This window comes from Camelina sativa, chromosome 13 (genome assembly GCF_030686135.1).
Source record: "Camelina sativa cultivar CO46 ecotype springtype chromosome 13, ASM3068613v1".
Taxonomy (NCBI): domain Eukaryota; kingdom Viridiplantae; phylum Streptophyta; class Magnoliopsida; order Brassicales; family Brassicaceae; genus Camelina; species Camelina sativa.
The window spans coordinates 8,791,446-8,811,072 of record NC_141892.1 but is presented as its reverse complement, the minus strand read 5'-3'; the positions used below and the strand labels follow the sequence as shown (position 1 = coordinate 8,811,072).

The following is a 19,627-nucleotide window of genomic DNA, read 5'->3' as shown; positions in this document are numbered from 1 at the left end:
ATTTTTCCAGTTCACACTCCCAGAACCTATATTCCAGTGTTCTAAAACGTGGACGCTTTGCCCGTATATGCGCCGCCTATTCTTTATTCGATGTCGTAACGTATCAAATACATCTTATACGGCTTATTATGCGTTTTTTATAAAGCGGATGCCTGGGCACCACATAGTCCGCGTATACAACACCGCCGAGATGTCGTCCCTACGCTTTCTTAAGTTGACAAAAACCTAGTTTCTTAATACTTATGAAAAACCCTAAATACAATCTCTCCGGCTATAACTCGTTTTCATAGCTCGTTAAATGCTATTGCTCTTCTCTATTATTCAGTATTCCTCTTTAATTTATCTCTCTACTTCGATTGACCTTCTTCTTAACGTGTTATAGTATTTGGGAGTTGGCACGTGGCACGTGTGAAGCAGAGTGACGCAAATAAGAAGGGACGAGTCACGTTTGAAGGGTGAGCTGTATGGAGCTGGAAATGTCGGTTGCGGTTGAAGGATGTCAACGTAACGGCAGTTAAATAAACATTAACACTGTTAACGGCACTAGTAGTATAAGAGCATTGTTTAGCTCATCTTTATGCTTATGAATATTTTAGGTTTTCTAAAATACTTTCAAGAACTCTCTTTTCCTCATCGTTTAGCCGGTTTCTCTCCGTGAGATTCTTGCTGGTGAGATGACGTTGCTGCGTTTTATTTGAACGTTGTTTCGTTTATCATTTCTATCTTGGTTCTATTTGTTGAGTTATTAATTTTGTTATCATTGGTATCAGAGCTAGCGATTCCTCGGAAACAATGGTGGTGGAAACAAGATCTCAGCTTACTCGAGCTGACGAAGTGGTGGGTACGAGTGGATTGGTGATTCCGGTAGCTGAATCGACACTGAATGCTCTGGGATCTCAGATCGCACAAGTACTTGATCGAACTTCAGCTTTAGAAGTTGCGATTATTGAACAAAATAAAAAAATTGACGCAAACATTGCCGATATGTTTGAAATGGCGAATATGAAATATGGACAACAACATGCATCCAACGGAAAGGCCAATGGAAAACAAATCTGTGGGGGTGAGGCTCCAGTAGTATCGGCAACACCAGAACATTTGGTTGAGAGATCTGATCGTGGTAGAAGTGATGGATCGGGTAATCAAAACAAAGGAGATTGCTTGGGTTATCAGAACGGGGGTGATGGTGGGGGTTATCCGAATCATTACTCTGGACTAACTAGAGTTGGAAAGGTTGAGTTTCCTCGATTCAACGGGGAACGCTTATCGGAGTGGTTTTTCAAGGTGGAGGATTTTTTCTCTCTGGATTTCACCCCTGGTGAGTTCAAGGTTAAGATGGTGGCGATGCATTTTGATGGTCATGCGGCAGCTTGGCATCAGTCCTTGGTTCAGACACCGTTGGAAAGGAATGTTTCGCGAGATTGGCCATCCTATAAATTGTTGTTGCAGGAACGCTTTGAGGATGTGTTGGATGACCCCATTGCAGAGCTTAAGCAGTTGCAGGAGACGAATGGCATTGTTGATTACCATCAACGGTTTGAGTTGATACGAAACAGGGTGACTCTTTCTGAAGATTATCTGATGAGAGCTTATCTAGCTGGCCTCAGGTTGGACACACAGATGCATATCCGCATGTTTCAACCACAATCTGTTCGTCAATGCTTGGTTTTGGGAAGGTTGTATGAGAAGGCTCACCTAGTGCAGAAAGGAAGTTCAGGAGGGTGGTCGTCGTCTAAATCAAACTTTGCTAGTCCAATGATGAAAAAACAGGCAACTGAGAAGGAGAAGCAAGTAGTCCAGTCTTTTGACAATGATACTAGCGTGGTGGCACCTAAGAACAGGAGGTTCTTATCTCAAGAGGAAATGAGTGAGCGACGTGCCAAGGGGATATGTTACATTTGTGATGAGAAATATACTCCTGACCACTATTTAAAGCATAAGAAGTCACATGTTTATATGATAGAAGTGGAGGAAGAACCAGGCGAATGGGAGACTCCGGAAGTTCAGGTCACTGGTGAGGAAGACGGTGATATGCCAAGGGTTTCGATCAGTGCAGTTTCAGGGATCACTGACTACAAGACTCTGAAAGTGAGAGGAGTACATGGCAAGAAATTATTGTTCATCCTATTAGATACCGGATCCACACATAATTTTATGGATCCTAGAACAGCTAAGACGTTAGGAGTTGCAGTGCAGTCAGCGGGGTTTACCAATGTAATAGTTGCAGATGGGAGTACGCTCGGAGTTCAGGGCTGGGTAACACAGTTTGACTGGTCATTTCAGGGCACTCCTTTCAAAGACGATTTCATGTTAATTCCTTTAGGAGGGTGTGACATGGTGTTAGGAGTTCAATGGTTGGCCCCATTAGAAGATATGATATGGAACCTGCAGAAATTGGAAATGGGATTCTGGTAGAAAAGACAAAGAATCCTGCTTCACGGAATCAAGCAAGGTGCAGTGAGAACGATAAAAGCTACCAAGTTTAACAAGGTCCAAGAGGAGTCGGCTCAAATCTCCATGATATGTGCCAACGAAGTGTTGGAACAAGAAGAAATGATGTTATTCGCTGTGGAAACTAGTCAGGATGAGAATGCCAACAACGCGTCTATTTTGCAACTGAAGGAGACCTATTCTGACATCTTTAGGGAGCCAACAGTTCTACCTCCTTTCAGAAAGGATCATAACCACAAGTTGTGCTCAAGGAAGGAGCAGATCCAGTGAATTAAAGGCCCTATCGTTATGCAATTTATCATAAAGATGAGATTGACAAGATTGTTCAAGAGTTATTGAAAGCAGGCACCATACGCGTTAGCTCAAGTCCGTTTTCTTCTCCGGTGGTGTTAGTGAAGAAGAAAGATGGAACTTGGCATCTTTATGTGGATTATAGAGGACTAAATGGGTTAACCATTAAGAATAGGTTCCCTATTCCATTAATTGAGGACTTTATGGATGAGTTAGGACGTTCTGCGGTCTTTTCGAAGATAGACTTGCGTGCAGGTTATCATCAAGTTCGAATGGAACCGGAGGATATCAATAAAATGGCATTCAAGATTCATAGTGGACGCTTCGAATATCTAGTTATGCCTTTCGACTTAACCAACGCTCCAGTGACGTTTCATGGGTTGATGAATTCAGTGTTCAAGGAGTTCTTGCGTAAGTTCGTCCTAATCTTTTTCGAAGATATATTGGTATATAGTCTGAATATGGAAGATCATGTCAAACATCACCAGCAAGTGTTTCACACTATGCGTTTGAACCAACTGTATGCCAAGGAGGGTAAGTGCGCTTTTGCAACAACTAAAGTTGAGTATTTGGGACATTTTATTGCTGCTGGTGGAGTGTCTACGGACCCTGCCAAGGTCAACGCTGTTGCAGAGTGGCCAGTACCAGCGAACTTGAAGCAACTGCAAGGGTTCTTAGGTCTTGCAGGGTATTACAGGCGTTTTGTCAAGAATTTTGGCACAATTGCTCGACCTTTGACTCTGCTCACTAAAAAAGACTCTTTTGTTTGGTCACCTGAGGCATTGGAGGCTTTCAACCATCTTAAACTGGCTTTGAGTCAGGCGCCTGTTCTTGCTTTGCCACGGTTTGACAAGCCTTTCTTGGTGGAAACAGATGCAAGCACGAAATGAATTGGGGCAGTGCTTATGCAAGAGGGTCATCCTCTAGCTTTTATCAGTCGACACTTAAAGGGTAAACAGCTAAACCTATCTATCTATGAGAAAGAACTTTTGGCACTGGTTTTTGCGGTTCAGAAGTGGCGACACTATCTACTCCCCAATCATTTTATCATAAAAACATATCAGCGAAGCCTCAAGTATCTCCTGGAGCAACGTTTAAACACACCAATTCAACAACAATGGCTCCCAAAGTTGTTGGAATTCGACTATGAGATCCAATATCGACAAGGTAAAGATAATGTGGCAGCTGATGCCTTGTCCCGAGTTGAAGGAGCAGAGGTTCTTCATATGGCCATGTCGGTGTTAGAGTGCGATTTGATGAAAGACATTCAAGCTCATTATGACACAGATGCGGAGTTGAAACAACTCATTTCGGAGCTCTCTTTAAATCCAAATGCTAGGAAGCATTATTCGTGGGTACATTCAGTGTTGAGGAGGAAAAGTAAAATTTTGGTCCCTAATGATCTTCCACTCAGAAAATTAATTCTCCAATGGAAGCATTGTTCAGGTTCTGGCGGACACTCTCGCAGAGACGCAACGTATCAAAAGGTGAAAGGGTTGTTTTACTGGAGAGGAATGGTTGTGGATATCCAAACTTATATTCGAAGTTGTGTGGTGTGTCAACGGTGCAAATACGACACAGCGGCATACCCTGGCTTACTCCAACCCCTAGATATTCCATAAGCAATTTGGACTGACCTGTCAATGATCTTCATAGACGGTCTTCTGGAATCTGCAGGTAAAACTGTCATATTTGTGGTGGTCGACAGGTTGACAAAGGCAGCTCACTTCATGGCTCTTTCTCATCCTTACACTGCTATGTCTGTGGCTATATCATTCCTTGACACTGTGTACAAGCTTCACGGATGCCCTCGCTCGATTGTAAGTGACAGAGATACTGTATTTCTCAGTACGTTTTGGCGGGAGTTGTTTGCGATGCAGGGAGTCGATTTGCACTTTTCCATCGCCTACCATCCTCAGAGTGATGGTCAGACAGAAGTGGTAAATCGTTGTGTGGAGAGTTATCTCCGGTGTATGTGTAGTGATCGCCCTCACTTGTGGATTCAGTGGTTGCCTTTGGCCGAGTTCTGGTATAATACCAATTTTCACATTGCAACGCATTTGAGTCTGTTTGAGGCAGTTTATGGACAAGCTCCTCCTCTCCACTTACCCTATCTTCCTGGAGAGTCCAAAGTGGCGACAATAGCAAGGAGTTTGAAAGAACGTGAACCAATGCTCTTGATACTGAAATTTCATCTCTTAAGGGCTCAACACAGGATGAAACAAATAGCTGATGCTCATCGATCAGAGAGGGAGTTTGCTGTTGGAGATCTGGTCTTTGTGAAGTTACAGTCGTATCGTCAAGGCTCAGTGGTGGTTCGTGCTAATCAGAAGTTAGCCCCCAAGTATTTTGGTCCATACAAGATTGTTGATCGATGTGGTAAGGTCGCTTACAGGCTGCTGCTTCCGGCGGGTTCACTTATTCATCCAGTGTTCCACATTTCTCAACTCAAAGCAGCAGTGGGTAATGTGCTCACATCGACTTAGCTACCTTCTGTGGTTGTGGATGTCCTTCTTAAAGAACCGGTGGCTATCTTGGATCGCAAAATGGTTAATAGACAGGGTCGTGCAGCAACGATGGTATTGGTTCAATGGACTAATGAAACTGAAGCGGATGCAACGTGGGAGTATCTCTATGACTTGCAGAAGAAGTTTCCTGCTGTTGAACCTTGTGGGCAAGGTTCTTCCAACGGGGGAGCTTTGTTATAGTATTTGGGATTTGGCACTGGCACGTGTGAAGCAGAGTGACGCAGATAAGAAGGGACGAGTCACGTGTGATGGGTGAGTTGTATGGAGCTGGAAATGTCGGTTGCGGTTGAAGGATGTCAACGTAACGACAATTAAATAAACGTTAACACTGTTAGCGGCACTAGTAGTATAAGAGCATTGTTTAGCTCATCTTTATGCTTATGAATATTTTGGGTTTTGTAAAATACTTTCGAGAACTCTCTTTTCCTCATCGTTTAGCCGGTTTCTCTCTGTGAGATGACGTTGATGCGTTTTATTTGAACATTGTTTCGTTTATCATTTCTATCTTGGTTCTATTTGTTGAGTTATTAATTTCGTTATCATAACAGAAGCTGCTTCATGGTCACTTTCGTGTATCGTAGTCTTTGTGGTACAGTTTTTTCTTTATTATTTAATATTATATTATACTAGTAATAGTTTGTTAATGCCTCTGTTCATACTTTTGGTTTGTTGGTTGTGGCTACCGATTATTGGAGTAACAATCACGTTCTGTTGTCATAATTTGATTATTTAATTATTTCGGTTTATATTTTTGTATTATTTTTTCAGTAAAATTGGAGGGGATTATCATCAAAATTCAGTTGCTATGAGCCATGACTGAATCTGCATAAATAACTGCTATAAAAATATAACTATTTTATAATTTATATATTATATATATAATTATTTAGTATATATATAATTATTTAGTATATTGTTGGACATGGGCTACGTCCAACATGCCACTCGGCCCAACAAAGCAGTTTAATTATGATTTCGGCCCTACACAATTGGGAGAAAGCCAATAATATTCCGCGGAGGGCAATCTCGGGATTTCACGACGAAAATCCTAGGTAGCCCTAGGTCAACAATCTTCTATAAAAGGAGAGAGCATTTATTGGGATCAGGATCCTGACTTCCAGACTTTATCCGGAGAGCATTACTTTGCATCGATATTTGTTACTGTTATTTGTGTATTCCATTTCCACTTCCGAGCTCGTCATTATCTGTTTGTTAGTTCTCTTGTGAACTGACGAACTCAATCTTGACTCTTTGTTAGTGAAGACCTCAAATTATCTCGTTAATAAAAGGACTAGCTCCACTTTTCCTCGAAACCTTTATTTACTTAGTGTTTTGCAATCCCCAGTACAAACAATTTGTACCCACCGTGGGGCAAGAGTAGAGCGCTCCTTTTTGACGATCAAGACAGACGGTCGCCATTTCCATGAACTCAGGAAACTCCAGCGAAGAATTCAACACCACTTTCGAACAACCATCACCTTCGGAACAACGATGGGGACGCATAAGAACACGCACTCTCCCACCTCCACCTTCGACGATATGATGCAGACTATCTTCGCAAAGGTCAATAGTTGGGACACACGAACAGCTGAGCAGCTCGACGCACTCGTTGCAACACAAGAAGCATTGCATGACCAAATTAACAGTCTCCAACAAAGAAGGCATGATCGTCGACACACAAGCTACCCTGCCGACCTGAACACACTACCACCGCTGTCACCGCCAGTCGAGGAACGCTCAGAGGGTCATAGACGCCGACCGACGTCCATCATCAAAGGATCCTTCGACGAAGACACTAGGGACGGGGCGCCCGCCGATCAAGAGCAGACGCACCATCGTAGCAAGCGTAGTAGGAGCCTGCTGACACAAGGGTCGGGGCGCCCGCCGATCAAGAGCAGAAGCACAATCCGCGAGACGACCTGAAAGATTACAAGGATTTAAAAATCCAGCGACTCGAAGCGATCGTAAAGGACATCTCAGCCAAGATACATCGAGCAACAAGCGCTGCCCCCAACTTTGAGAAGATGCTCGAAGAGGCTCAACACTCACCCTTCACGACAAGAATCTCTAGCGTTCGCGTTTGTTACATCAACAAGTTCAAGTTCATCCCGTAAAACAGGCTCACCGACCCAAAACCTTTCTTAACATCGATGAGTGTTGCAATCAACCGAGCACACTTTAGTCCTAAAGAATACGATGATGGATGTTGTCAGATGTTTGTGGAAAACTTAGCCCTTGACGCACTAAGTTGGTTTTCTCGTCTTGAAGCCAATTCGATAGATAACTACTACGAGCTCACCGCTGCTTTCCTACAACACCACTCGACCTTTATGATAAAAGGGGGCATCTAATGCCAATCTCTGGACAGTTATAACAAAACATAAAAGTAGAAATTACACTAGAATACATTTAATCACAAACAAGCTCTCTCGAACGAGTCCGTCTTAACGAGTGTCCAACTTCTACATTGTCGCCCTGGCCAGGTGTACGATTTAAAACGCGTTCCACATGGATGCAGATGTGAAATAATCCGCACAAAAAAAGCCGAGCCCAGTCTCGCATTCAGCTAGTAAGCGGTCAAGTTTGAATAAGCCAAGTTCTTACTTGCACACTCTTGCCGACCTCGGAGTACCCACTGGGTAAACCGGACACTAGGGCTGCACCTAAAAGGTACGACGAGCACATCTCAACTACCAACCAAAAACTTGGTATTCGAAACACGTAACAGGGTAAGCCGAGAGACGCCTCACCCCGTAAAATACATCTCGAAACAAACCAAAAAGCCGAGCAAGTCTTGCACTTGTTTGAGAGCGCCTAAGCTAATAAGCCAAGCTCAGGCTTGTAAGTTCTTGCAGACCCCAAACACCAACAAGATAAGCCGGACACAAAAGCCGCACCTAAAGGTACGACGAGTCAGTCTTGCCTACCACTTTACTTTGGTAAAACACAAAGCCGAGCTGCATATCAAACATTTGCTCGCATCCCTCATGCTTGCCATTCTCATGCTCGCCGCCCTCACAATCATCGCTCTCTCGCTCGACGCTCTCACGATTGACGCTCTTATGCTTGACGCTCTCACGCTTGACGCTCTCACGCTTGACGCTTTCACGCTCGACGCTCACACTCGACGCTCTCAAGCTCGACACTCTCACGCTTGACGCTCACCTAGTGCCGACCTCCAGTTTGGCGCCTACGTACATCTTGGTGTCGACCTCAAACTTAGTGCCTACCTCCAACTTGGTGCCTTCTTCAAGTTTGGTGCCTACCTCAAGCTTTACGCCTACCTCCGCTCTTTTACTGAGCGCCAACCTCCAGCTAGGCGCCGACCTCAAAACTTTCTCCTCCACGCTCAAGTTGACGATCAAACCTCACATTGCCGCTCCCATGAGAGGATGTTAGAAGCCGACCTCACAACCCTCTCTCGCTCATATCGCCCCCACAAGGGCGAGAGCACCCATCAGTCCTTGCCTGCCGACCTCATCCGTAGAGCTGCTCGCGCCGACCTCTCTCTCGACCTCTTGAACCCTCTCGACGACGACAATCACCCACCTCAGGAGAGTTGACACTGCCGACCTCAATCTAGCCGACCTTGACTTCATTCGCAGTACTGCTCGCGCCAACCTCAACCTCACTCTCGCCAAGCTCTCTCATCACCTCTCGACCCCGCTCGACGAAGAAGATCGACTATCTCTCTAGAGTTGACACTATCGACCATCTCGCTTGAGTTGACACTATCGACCTCAATCTCACTCTCGCCGACCTCAATCTCGCCAACGCTGCGCGATCCCCACTCAAAACCAATACCTCCCATCATAAGATCGGTGTCATCGCCATCACGCCGACCTCCAAGGCCGACCTCCAAGGCCGACCTCGTCACCTCCATACGCAAGGACACCGCCTTGGGCCGGGCAAGGCCGACCTCGTCACCTCCGTACCCATTATGTAGACCTCGATTCGGTTCAAACCCAGCTCGCTGACTTCTCATATCCCTAATCTCCAATTGCCGACCCACATCCTCCCTCAGTCTCTCATTCGTAAGACCGCTCAAACTCTTAGATCCCGAAGAATTACCAACCTTGAAGCAAGAGCGCGCATCTGTATGACCAGCAAAGCCGACCCGCGACACGATCCCACCTTAGGACGAGTCGCAATTTTCAACTAGAACGCGCCATCCGTGCTAAGGCCGACATTCGAGGTGTTGCGAAACGTGTGGCCGACCTCAACCTCTAATCGGCTATCTTTGAACCCGCTCGCAGCATTGATCTCACAAGAGGCACCGACCTTGCGGGAAATGCCAACTTCGTCCACATCCTGCCGATCTCTCTCGATCCCGCGAGAACTACCGATCTCCCTGTCTCTGTCCTCGAAATCGCAGACCTCACCAAAGTCACGCCGACGCCCAAGATTCTTCGTGTCGAGCTCAGTACGCCGCTCTCCGATTACCACATCAGCCTGTCGACGAACCTAAATCTTGAGGAGACTTCCGACCTCTCCGGAAGAGTCAACCTCATTTGCATCCCTTTGCCGATCTCCCATCTCGACCTCGTTAGAACCCAACTCCAAGTGCCGACCTCAGGCTCGTCTATTCGCTGAGCTGGTATCCCGCTCGCAGGAATGCCGATCTCAGCACCTGCCTCGACTACGCCGATCTCGGGAAGATCGGCATTGATCCCGCATAAACCATCGTCGAGATCTACGGTTTTGACAATGCCGATCTCAGCACCTACTTCGGGAAAATCGGCATAAACCCAACAGAAGCCCTCGTCGGGACTAGCAACCACAGATCTCGCATAAAGATGCCGACCTCCGGTTCCAATAATACCGAGCTCAAATCCACCGAGCTCGCAAAGGCCGGATCCGACGAGCTCACGTTCAGTCACACCGCATATAGGGCTGACCTCCAGCTCAAGTTGCCGAACCCCCGGTTCGTCAATTCTGCAGCCCGCGATCCCATGAGTCTCATTCTTCACATCGGCACATACCAACCTCAGATCTACCGACCTCCATCTCCCTCAAGATCGTCGAACTAACCTCTAGATGCCGACCTCGCAATAATCGGAGTTGATACCTGCTTCGCCAGTCTCAATTCCGCGAGAACCGCCGACCAGGTTTAAACCGCTCTCTTGATCCGCTGAACGAGACTGACCGGATCTCGGGCCTGAACTCTCTGCCCAGATCTTCAACCGACGACTCTCGCCGACCGCCGACCATAGGCGATCTCATGAAATAGGAATAGCGATGGTCGGCGGCTAGGTTCGAAGGGAGGCAAAACAAAATAGAGAAGAAGAGAGAAAAAGCACAAACATAAAGTAAAAGAATAAAAGAGAGAAAATTACTTTTTTATGGAGTGGAGGAAGTGAAGAAGAAGGAGAAGCAAGAGGGTACATAAATAAGTAAATAAAACGGAAATTTTGCTGTCAAAATCCGCCATCTCGATCTTCGACCTGCTCTTTTTCGGGAAATTCATCGAATACCGCACTCAAAGTAAAGACCGCTGGACATTCCTGGTGTCTCTCGCAAGACGAGCCCGACATTTGCAGAAGTCACTGTAGCAATTTTGTCCCCAAGAAGCAACGCGAGACAATTTGTGTCGAGCATGCATATTACAGACAATTTGAGCACGCCCGCTGATCGCAGAAGAATTACCGCTCTCAGGACTAAGGGGGGGACTATTGTTGGACATGGGTTGCGCCCAACATGCCACTCGGCCCAACAAAGCAGTTTAATTATGATTTCGGCCCGACACAATTGGGAGAAAGCCACTAATATTCCGCGGAGAGCAATCTCGGAAATTCACGACGAAAACCCTAGGTAGCCCTAGGTCAACAGTCTTCTACAAAAGGAGAGAGCATTTATTGGGATCAGGATCCTGACTTCGAGACTTTACCTGGAGAGCAATACTTTGCATCAATATCTGTTATTGTTTTTTGTGTAATCCATTTCCACTTCCGAGCTCGTCATTATTCTGTTTGTTAGTTCTCCTGTGAACTGACGAACTCAATCTTGACTCTTTGTTAGTGACGATCTCAAATTATCTCGTTAATAAAAGGACTAACTCCACTTTTCCCCGAAACCTTTATTTACTTAGTTTTCTGCAATTCCGAGTACAAATATATATATATATATATAATTATTTAGTATATATAAATATCCGCCTAAAGACTCACGTATACGACTAGGCGTTCGTCTATCTCCGATAGAGCGCCTAGCGCGTTTTAGAGCACTGCTATATTCCCTTTTTCTCTCCAACCAAAAAAAAGAGTAAAATAAATAAAAATAAAAATCCTATATAGAAAATGTAAATATTATCATAACAACCTGAAACTTATATGGGCCTGTCTACAAAGGCCTTCTCTTATTGAAGCCCAAGCCGAACACAAAATAGTACAAGCATATTCTTTTGTTGTCGAAAAAGAGAGGCTCCTCCTCCCTCACTCAAATTAATAATGAAGTGTACTTGGGAAATTTTGAATGGGTTATTAAACTTATTATGAAAAACCTAATCTTCTCCATGGCTACAAGGGCTATGAAATGGTGAGATCAATAACTGTGTTCAATATGAGAGAAAAAAGAGCAAGAAACAAAGCTATAAACTATAAAATATATAAAGAAAACTCAAGAAAGCTTTCTTTACTGAAGCCAAGATGTGGGCAATTCTTGCTCTTGATTCTGCAGTTTGTTCACCATTCCTACCGTTTCCGCATGGCCATTGAAGTCAGAAGGTAAAGCTAAACCAGGATTATGATTCAGCATCAAAGGAGAAGGGCTCATATCCCCAACCAAGTCATCGCTATTGCCTCCTCTTTGTTCAACCTTTGGTCTGTAGAGATTGTTGGATGGATTATACTGGTCTTGAATTCTCTGAACCTGATGCTGCTGCATCCGGTTATAATCCGGACAAGGAACCATTGAACCGGACATACCATAGGTTTTAGTGGGTTGGTAGAAGGAAGTGACTTTATAAGGACAAGTCATTTGGTGATTCTCTCTTAAGTTCCTGTCATGAAATCCCATATGTGGTTGGCTATAAGGACAGAGACTGTTCTCACATGTTAGGATTGTTGGAAGCATTGATATCCCCAAATCTCCTTCAAACTTCCTCTTGTAAACACAGTTGAAGTTGTTGTCAACTTCAGGATACTGCTGATTGAAACGATGAGATCCACCACCAATCCCTTGATCAACATCATAATTTGCAGATTCAGGAAACAAAACATCCCTGTCACCAGTTCCGGGGACAGGGAAGTTACAAGCGTTGTTGTTTTCTCTAGAGAACGTAAAAGGGTTTTGCATTTGATCAACATTAGCCTTTTCTTGGTTAAGAGCAGCGAGCCACAAAGCGCCTTCCCTTGAAGTCATCTTCTCCTGCAAACTTCTAGACCGTCTCACGAGATTCGGTATGTTGCTAATGTCAGAAGCCATATGTCTGATCACAGCAATCAAAACACCAACCTTCCACAGCTTCTTGAGATCGTGAGGCTTCTTGTAAGGAGGAGGAAGTCCTCGACAATCCTGAGGTAAGGACAGTTGATTCCACCAATCTTCTTTACCTGTTGGCCACCAAGGCGGTGTCACGCCTTTATCCAGAGGAAAACGTCTCTGAGGAGGCTTGCAGTTAGGCATCAACGCTGACAAGAGAGCACCAAGAGTTGTATCTTGAAGCTCAAGCAACTTATGCGCTGTACAATCCCCAACGTCGGTCCCTAAATCACTTACATCAGAAAGATTGATGTCCCTTTGATGCTTCATGATAGCAGCCAATCCGTTCCTATCAAACCTCACTTTGTCTTTCCACCATTCACGGAGATTATCAGAAGACCCCGTCACAGTTTTCCCGTTCTCTAACACAATCCCGTAAACGAAACCTTGAGCTTTGTAACGCTCCACTGTCTTAGACATGTACTTCAAGATCCCATCTTGAGCCTTGTACATGGCTCTCTTACTCGACTGCTGTAGAAGATCATCACCATGATGCTGCTGGTTCATCAACAACTTTTTCCCTAACCCCCCGCTCTTGGCCACCTCCCTGAGCTGCTTTAAACGCTGTTTGTCTCTCCAGATCTTCTTCTCAAGCTCCTCTATTTCCATTTCTTCATCACTACACGCATCGTCGTCGCACACAGCATTATGCCTATCAGAACACACATCTCCCTCGGTAAATGGAGTCACCGGGCTACAAACTAAACCCCTGAAAAGCCCTCTATTGTTGTTGTTGTTATACATATCCACAGGATCTGCAAAATAAGCATAAACTATTTGTTCGTTTTTTATAATGAACCATCATCTAGTAATTACACCATATCAAATAAAATCTAAATTATTATTAAAAAAAAACTCTTAAGCAACCACAAAAAAAAAAAAAAAAACACAGAGACTTTCATTAAAAAAATATCGAGAGATCTAACTTGTGAATTAAGATTCATATGAATACAAAGGTTTAAAGAAACTCAATTTCACCCAATAAGTTACGGTTTACACCACAACATACTACCAAGAGATTATAAACTATACACAGATGCACACAGACGAGATTAATGACGATCTAATCATGTAATGATTTATACAACTAAAGCATCAAATCTATCCTTTGATTATAAAACATTGATTTTTGATGTGTTTAATGCATTTTCTCCGGACAGGAAAAAAAAACCCCAATTCAGTTCTTTTAATATGGAAATCTAGCAAATTGTGAAAAAGGAAACCATCGGACAAAAGATATCACAGAGACCAAACCCAACAAGTCAAAAAAAAAAAAAAAAAAAAAAAAAAAACAATCATGATACGTAAAAGGGTAATAAGAAAACAGAAACGAAGGAAGAAGAGAATTTACCCAGGAAAAAAACTCTTTGGAGACCTTATTTGTGTGTGTGTTGCTTCTTCGGCCACCAAATTCAAACCAAAGAAAAAGCTATTGGGACCCTGAGAAAGAGAAGAGACAGAGAGAGAGACTTATATATGTATGTTTGTGTATCTATATGTATTATGAGCATTAAATAAGAAGAAGAGACTGTGAAAAGGTGGTGTTGGTATAGGCCTCTCTAAAATACTCAATTCCAAACGGCATATTACTTCTGGTAAGGATATAGTAAACTTTTTATATTTATCTTCTCTGAGTTTCATTCCATTTCTAGTCCAGATTTTTTTTTTTTAATAAAATTTTTATTTTGTTCTTCAGTTTTTTTTTTAACTTGTTCATTTTAATTTCCACCTAAAACTTATTAGGTAAATTTGAATATATAATTTTGTCTACTTCGAGAATCAAATACCAAATTCGTATATTATTTTTAAAGCGCTAAAATAAAGGTTTCGTGCTACTTCATTTGATAGTTATTTTTCAAATCTTGTATTTGTCTGATAATTCGATGATTTTTGCCTAAACTTATGATTGTGTCCAATATAAGAATAACATACCTAATATACATATATTTTTTAAGCGCGTAAAATATATTTTCAACATGTTTGAATGATGGTTTCTATAAAGAAATTTAGCGCATATTTTAAATATTTAAATTCAAGTAGCAATTATGGATATGATTTTTAAGCTTCAAAATATATAGTGTGGAAAATTTTTGTTACGATATATATATATATATATATATATATATATTTAAATAATAGATAAATTAATATGGTGCGTATTTTTTAAATTTAAATTTGTTGGCAATGTATTAATAACATTTTATAGTCAATCTGTACTTAAGTATATCGGTAAAAAAAATTAGATCATTGAAAAGAAAATTAAAACCTTTTAGTAAAACAATAAGTGCTACCATACAATTTCGGTATTATATTTTACTATTTTCTGTATAAAATCATAAAATAGTTTTTACAGTGGACATAAGTTGAGATTCTTATAGTTCTAATTACTCATGCAAAATCCATACATACTAAAAGACATAAATTTTGGGGAATTTTACTCTCTTTTATTAATTTTTTTTTCAATTAAATTGGTTTACACACATGAATTTTTTTTCTTTTCTAAATTCAATTATACTATTATTTACTCAAACACAATTTAAACAATGGTAAAAACTATAAAAACTATAAATTTTCATTAAACATAAAAATTAATTAATATTGGATTGTCTATTCGAGATATTATTTGAAATGACACATTTTTTTCCAATGCCATTTAAATTTGTAAGAGTATCAAATATCATAGTAATAAATAAATAGGCTGCCAGAGTAAGGCAAAAGAAGAAAAAAATTGCCACCACACAGTAATTAATTATATGTATTTATTAATTATTAATTTATTAATTATTGAAGAAATTTCTTTTGATATTTCAGATTTCTGGTGTGGTTTTAATTCGGAAACAAATTATAAAAAATCAAATTTCTATATATATTGATTCTATATTAAACATGTAAAGCATATAACCTTTACTTTTAAAAAAATATTTATGTAGAAAAATTAAGATATATTTTATTTTTATTAACAATATGTCAATATAAAATATATGGGTTTGAATTTAAATGATAACACAATGATGACAATCAAAATAGTCAATCTTAACCTGTTGATTCATGTCTAAAACGCATTAGATCAAAACACCAGACTACACTACCTCTGTTTATGATAGTCTTTTTTTAACTCTATGTGAGAAAAAAATCTCAATTGATAGAATATATGTCATCTATTATTCTTACTGAATTCTTATTGCATTAAAATGAAGAATAATATATGCTTGATGACTTTATAATATCAGTCTTAAAATTTTCTATTATTTTAATTTAACCAACATGTTTTCATGTTAATTGTTACGATTAAAAATACATATTTAATTTACCATTTTGTATGCATTAATATCTACTAGATATAATTGTCTTTTATATCGGAGAATCTCAGACTATTATAAATGAAAAGTTTATATATGGATAATTATTTCGTGTTAAAATATGTGAAAATCTTGTAATATTGACCAACTTTTTTTTTTGACTAGCATCATTGTCTATATGTATATTTTCCATTTTACCTTTAAGCATTCCATAATTCTAGTTTTTTTCAATATATTCAATGTTTCTAGAAAAAGAAGTCTTGTTTTAAATGGTAAATAAATGAAAAAAAAAACCCAAGAAAAAAGTGAGAAAAAGAAAGAAATTTGTATCATCTATTAACTAAATCATCCTTTTAAAAAGCCAAATTATAAAGCTAAATAAATTGTGAATTGTGATATAATTCAGGTAATTTTTTTTCTTTAGAAAGTGGGAAACTAACTATGATAAACGAATATAACAACCAAAATCACATTATGTCAACGACAATAAACAAACAGAAAAAATCACATTTTCAATGGACAATTATGTTTCTTGATTATGTAAACTCATCAACATTTTGACAGTGATATTTCTAACATGAAAATTCAGAACTATTAATGAAATATTCGTTTTTCAGTTTAGAAAATGTCCCATGAAGCTAGTTTTGCTTGGGTTAGTATTTTTTAAAAATTGTTGGACTTTGTTAGTTTTGCTTGGGTTAGTATTTTTAAACTTTTAATTTCTTTGCTACTTGCATTATATTGTCTAGGTTTCTTAAAATTTAGAAATGGAACTTTAGAGAATTCTTAACCGAAACAAATGCATGCTCTTAATCCCGAACCAACCTTTAAATACTTGTATAACTCTACCATCTGCCACTCGATACTATAAACTCTTGGATTACCATTTTTGGATTACCGCAGAGTGTATTTACAATCAAATTGCCGATCTCTGATAAACTGTCAATTATTATTCTCTTGCTTAAAATTTTCTAATTCACATACGAGGATCTTCATTAAAACAAAATTTTACAACGCAATTTCATATTGCAAGACTTTAACTAAAACTCTTATCTGAGTTTTCATAATCTTGGCTCCATAGTCCATACTAACAAGTAACAAGTGACATCTATAAATTGTCGGTTTCTCATTGCAAGGTGTTATATAAATGAGTTAATATAATTATATAAATCAATGAAAGGTTGACCCTTAATTATTGATGATATATTATCATCTAACTGTTTGTATAACGGTCAAAGTGCTAAGAATAAGATGGGCGATATAGTTTGGTAATGAAACAGGTCATAATGTCATTTATTCTATGATTATCCTTCAGAGATGTCAACTAGTTATATCTAAATATCTTATTTGATTTTAAGTTCGAATGAGATACGGTATATAGTACAACTATATATTATACGGAGTAAACCTATTTCAAATCAAAGAGAAACAATACAAGCATGATGTATTCTTATTATTACTATTTTTTTCTTTCTCTTAACATGATAATATAATGTTTTGATTGCGAAAATGTAGAAGAGGTGCAATGAACATAACCCTATATGACCAATAGGAAAGTACACAAGTGCCACGCAGGCACGTTTTGTAGCCAGCAATGATTCTATAAACTGTCTGAAACGTGTCTCCCGGGATCTTTTTGTCGGCTACTCCACAATTATTGGAACTCTCGTCGTTTTCCTGTTATGTATGGGTTATATACTTATACTATTTATAAGCAATGTTATATTACTAGTAATATATTAATGTGAAAAATATGCAACTATCTATCGTACACCTTAACCAATTAACGACCACTCGTAAATTGTTTTATAACCTCCTTGCTTAGATTGGCCTTTATATATGCTTAATTTAGTCCCCTTGTGTCCTGAATGGTCACCAAAATTAATCATGATAAAAATTCATGAAATTTACACAACATTTTCTTTTACTTTCGGAAACATCAAACTCTAGTTATGAAACCGTACGAAGTTTATAACCATCGGTCTGATATGTTCTTTCCCCCATTGTTAATTTGTTATATACTTAAAAATCTTTCATCATATATTTATCGACAACCATGAAATACTATTATGGTTGCATTCTACTAAAACCAATAATTGGTGAAGCTTGTGTAAGTTTTTTTTATATTACTTGGTTATTGACTCTTTATTGCCGGCGCCTTATATACATGAATACATCTCCTATTGATGTCAGATGTTTTTCTTGTTGGTGGATCCGATTAATTTGTTTGATTACATGATTACATGGGTTGTAAAATTAACTATAACTTTGAACTTCACATTTGCAAGACGTATCGAAATTATGAGACATAACTCAAGGACTCGAGCACCATATATATATATATATAGTAATAAATTGTTTGACAGAAATGGTGATTATCGATCGTGAGATATGGTAATTTTATTTTGTGGATTGTGTGAAATGTCGAAGTATGCATATCAGTTATGTGTTCACGGTTCACCACATTGCAACAACCAGTTGTACTCATGTTTGTAGTTTAACGGAAACGTCGAACCTCAAAGTAACGACTCAACGACTGCCACAGATTGTCTTATTACAAGGCCCAAGCCTTGCCTGGCATTGTAAACTATGTAAGCCTCTATCGGCTCACGTGAATATTTTCTATAATTTTAATATTTTTTATGTTCGTTTTCGTTGTAATATATAAAATAATTTTTTTATATAATATAAACATGTAAAATTCTGTAAATAAAATTAGACACGTGTCATGATCTAATCAATATATTTGACACGTGTTAATGAATAACTTTGACATTTTTTAATATATAAACATACAAAATTTTGTGAATAAAATTAGACACGTATCAATATCTAATCAATATATTTAACACGTGTCACGATCTTGTTAATTAGTAATTTTGTCATCTAGGTTTATGTAATAAGATACTATGTTGCATGGAAACTCTTTTGAGGTGCGTTTCCCGTTTCCGAAACGTTTCGGAAACGGAAACTCATGGAAACTCGGAAACAAGGCACAGAAACACGTTTCCTAAAAATCCCAGTTTGGAAACACGATGGAAACTCCATTTCTGTTTTGGAAACACGTTGGAAACGCGAAGGAAACTCTTTTTTATAATTTTGAAATTTAATAAATAAATAATATAATTTCAACTCTTAAATAATATGTTACCTGTCTGTGATCAACTCTGCAATAAATAATATAATTTCAACACAAACAGTCTATGATCAATTCTGCAATAATATGTTACAGTTTTTAATTAAACTATTTAATATTTATGTTTTGAATTTGTGTTGTTTCAGAATTTTTTTTATTATGATTTTTATGTTTAGGGATTTATTATATCTATATTATATATATATATATACGTTTCCATTACCTATTTTTCAAAAAAACCCGTTTCCCGTTTCCGAAACATTTCGTTTCCGCGTTTCTGTTTCCGTTTCCATGCAACATAGATAAGATATATCTAAAACTTGATTTTTGGTTCTCAAAGGGTTAACATTGAGTTTTTATGGTTAGTGTAACTAAATTTGATTTTGTTTCGATTTGTCCGATACTCCATTCCACACTGAATACTCATAAAAAAAGGTGTCCGG

General features: G+C 39.4%; 1 pseudogene across 1 annotated transcript; it reads right to left on the bottom strand.

The window, feature by feature from the left end:
* Positions 1–11,735: 11,735 nt before the first annotated feature.
* On the bottom strand, positions 11,736–14,239 carry LOC104736192 (ETHYLENE INSENSITIVE 3-like 2 protein pseudogene; annotated as a pseudogene). Its single transcript, XR_015577758.1, has 2 exons — positions 14,101–14,239; positions 11,736–13,504 (listed from the first exon to the last, which is right to left on the bottom strand). The product of XR_015577758.1 is annotated as an ETHYLENE INSENSITIVE 3-like 2 protein pseudogene (transcript).
* Between the last annotated feature and the right edge of the window lie 5,388 nt (positions 14,240–19,627).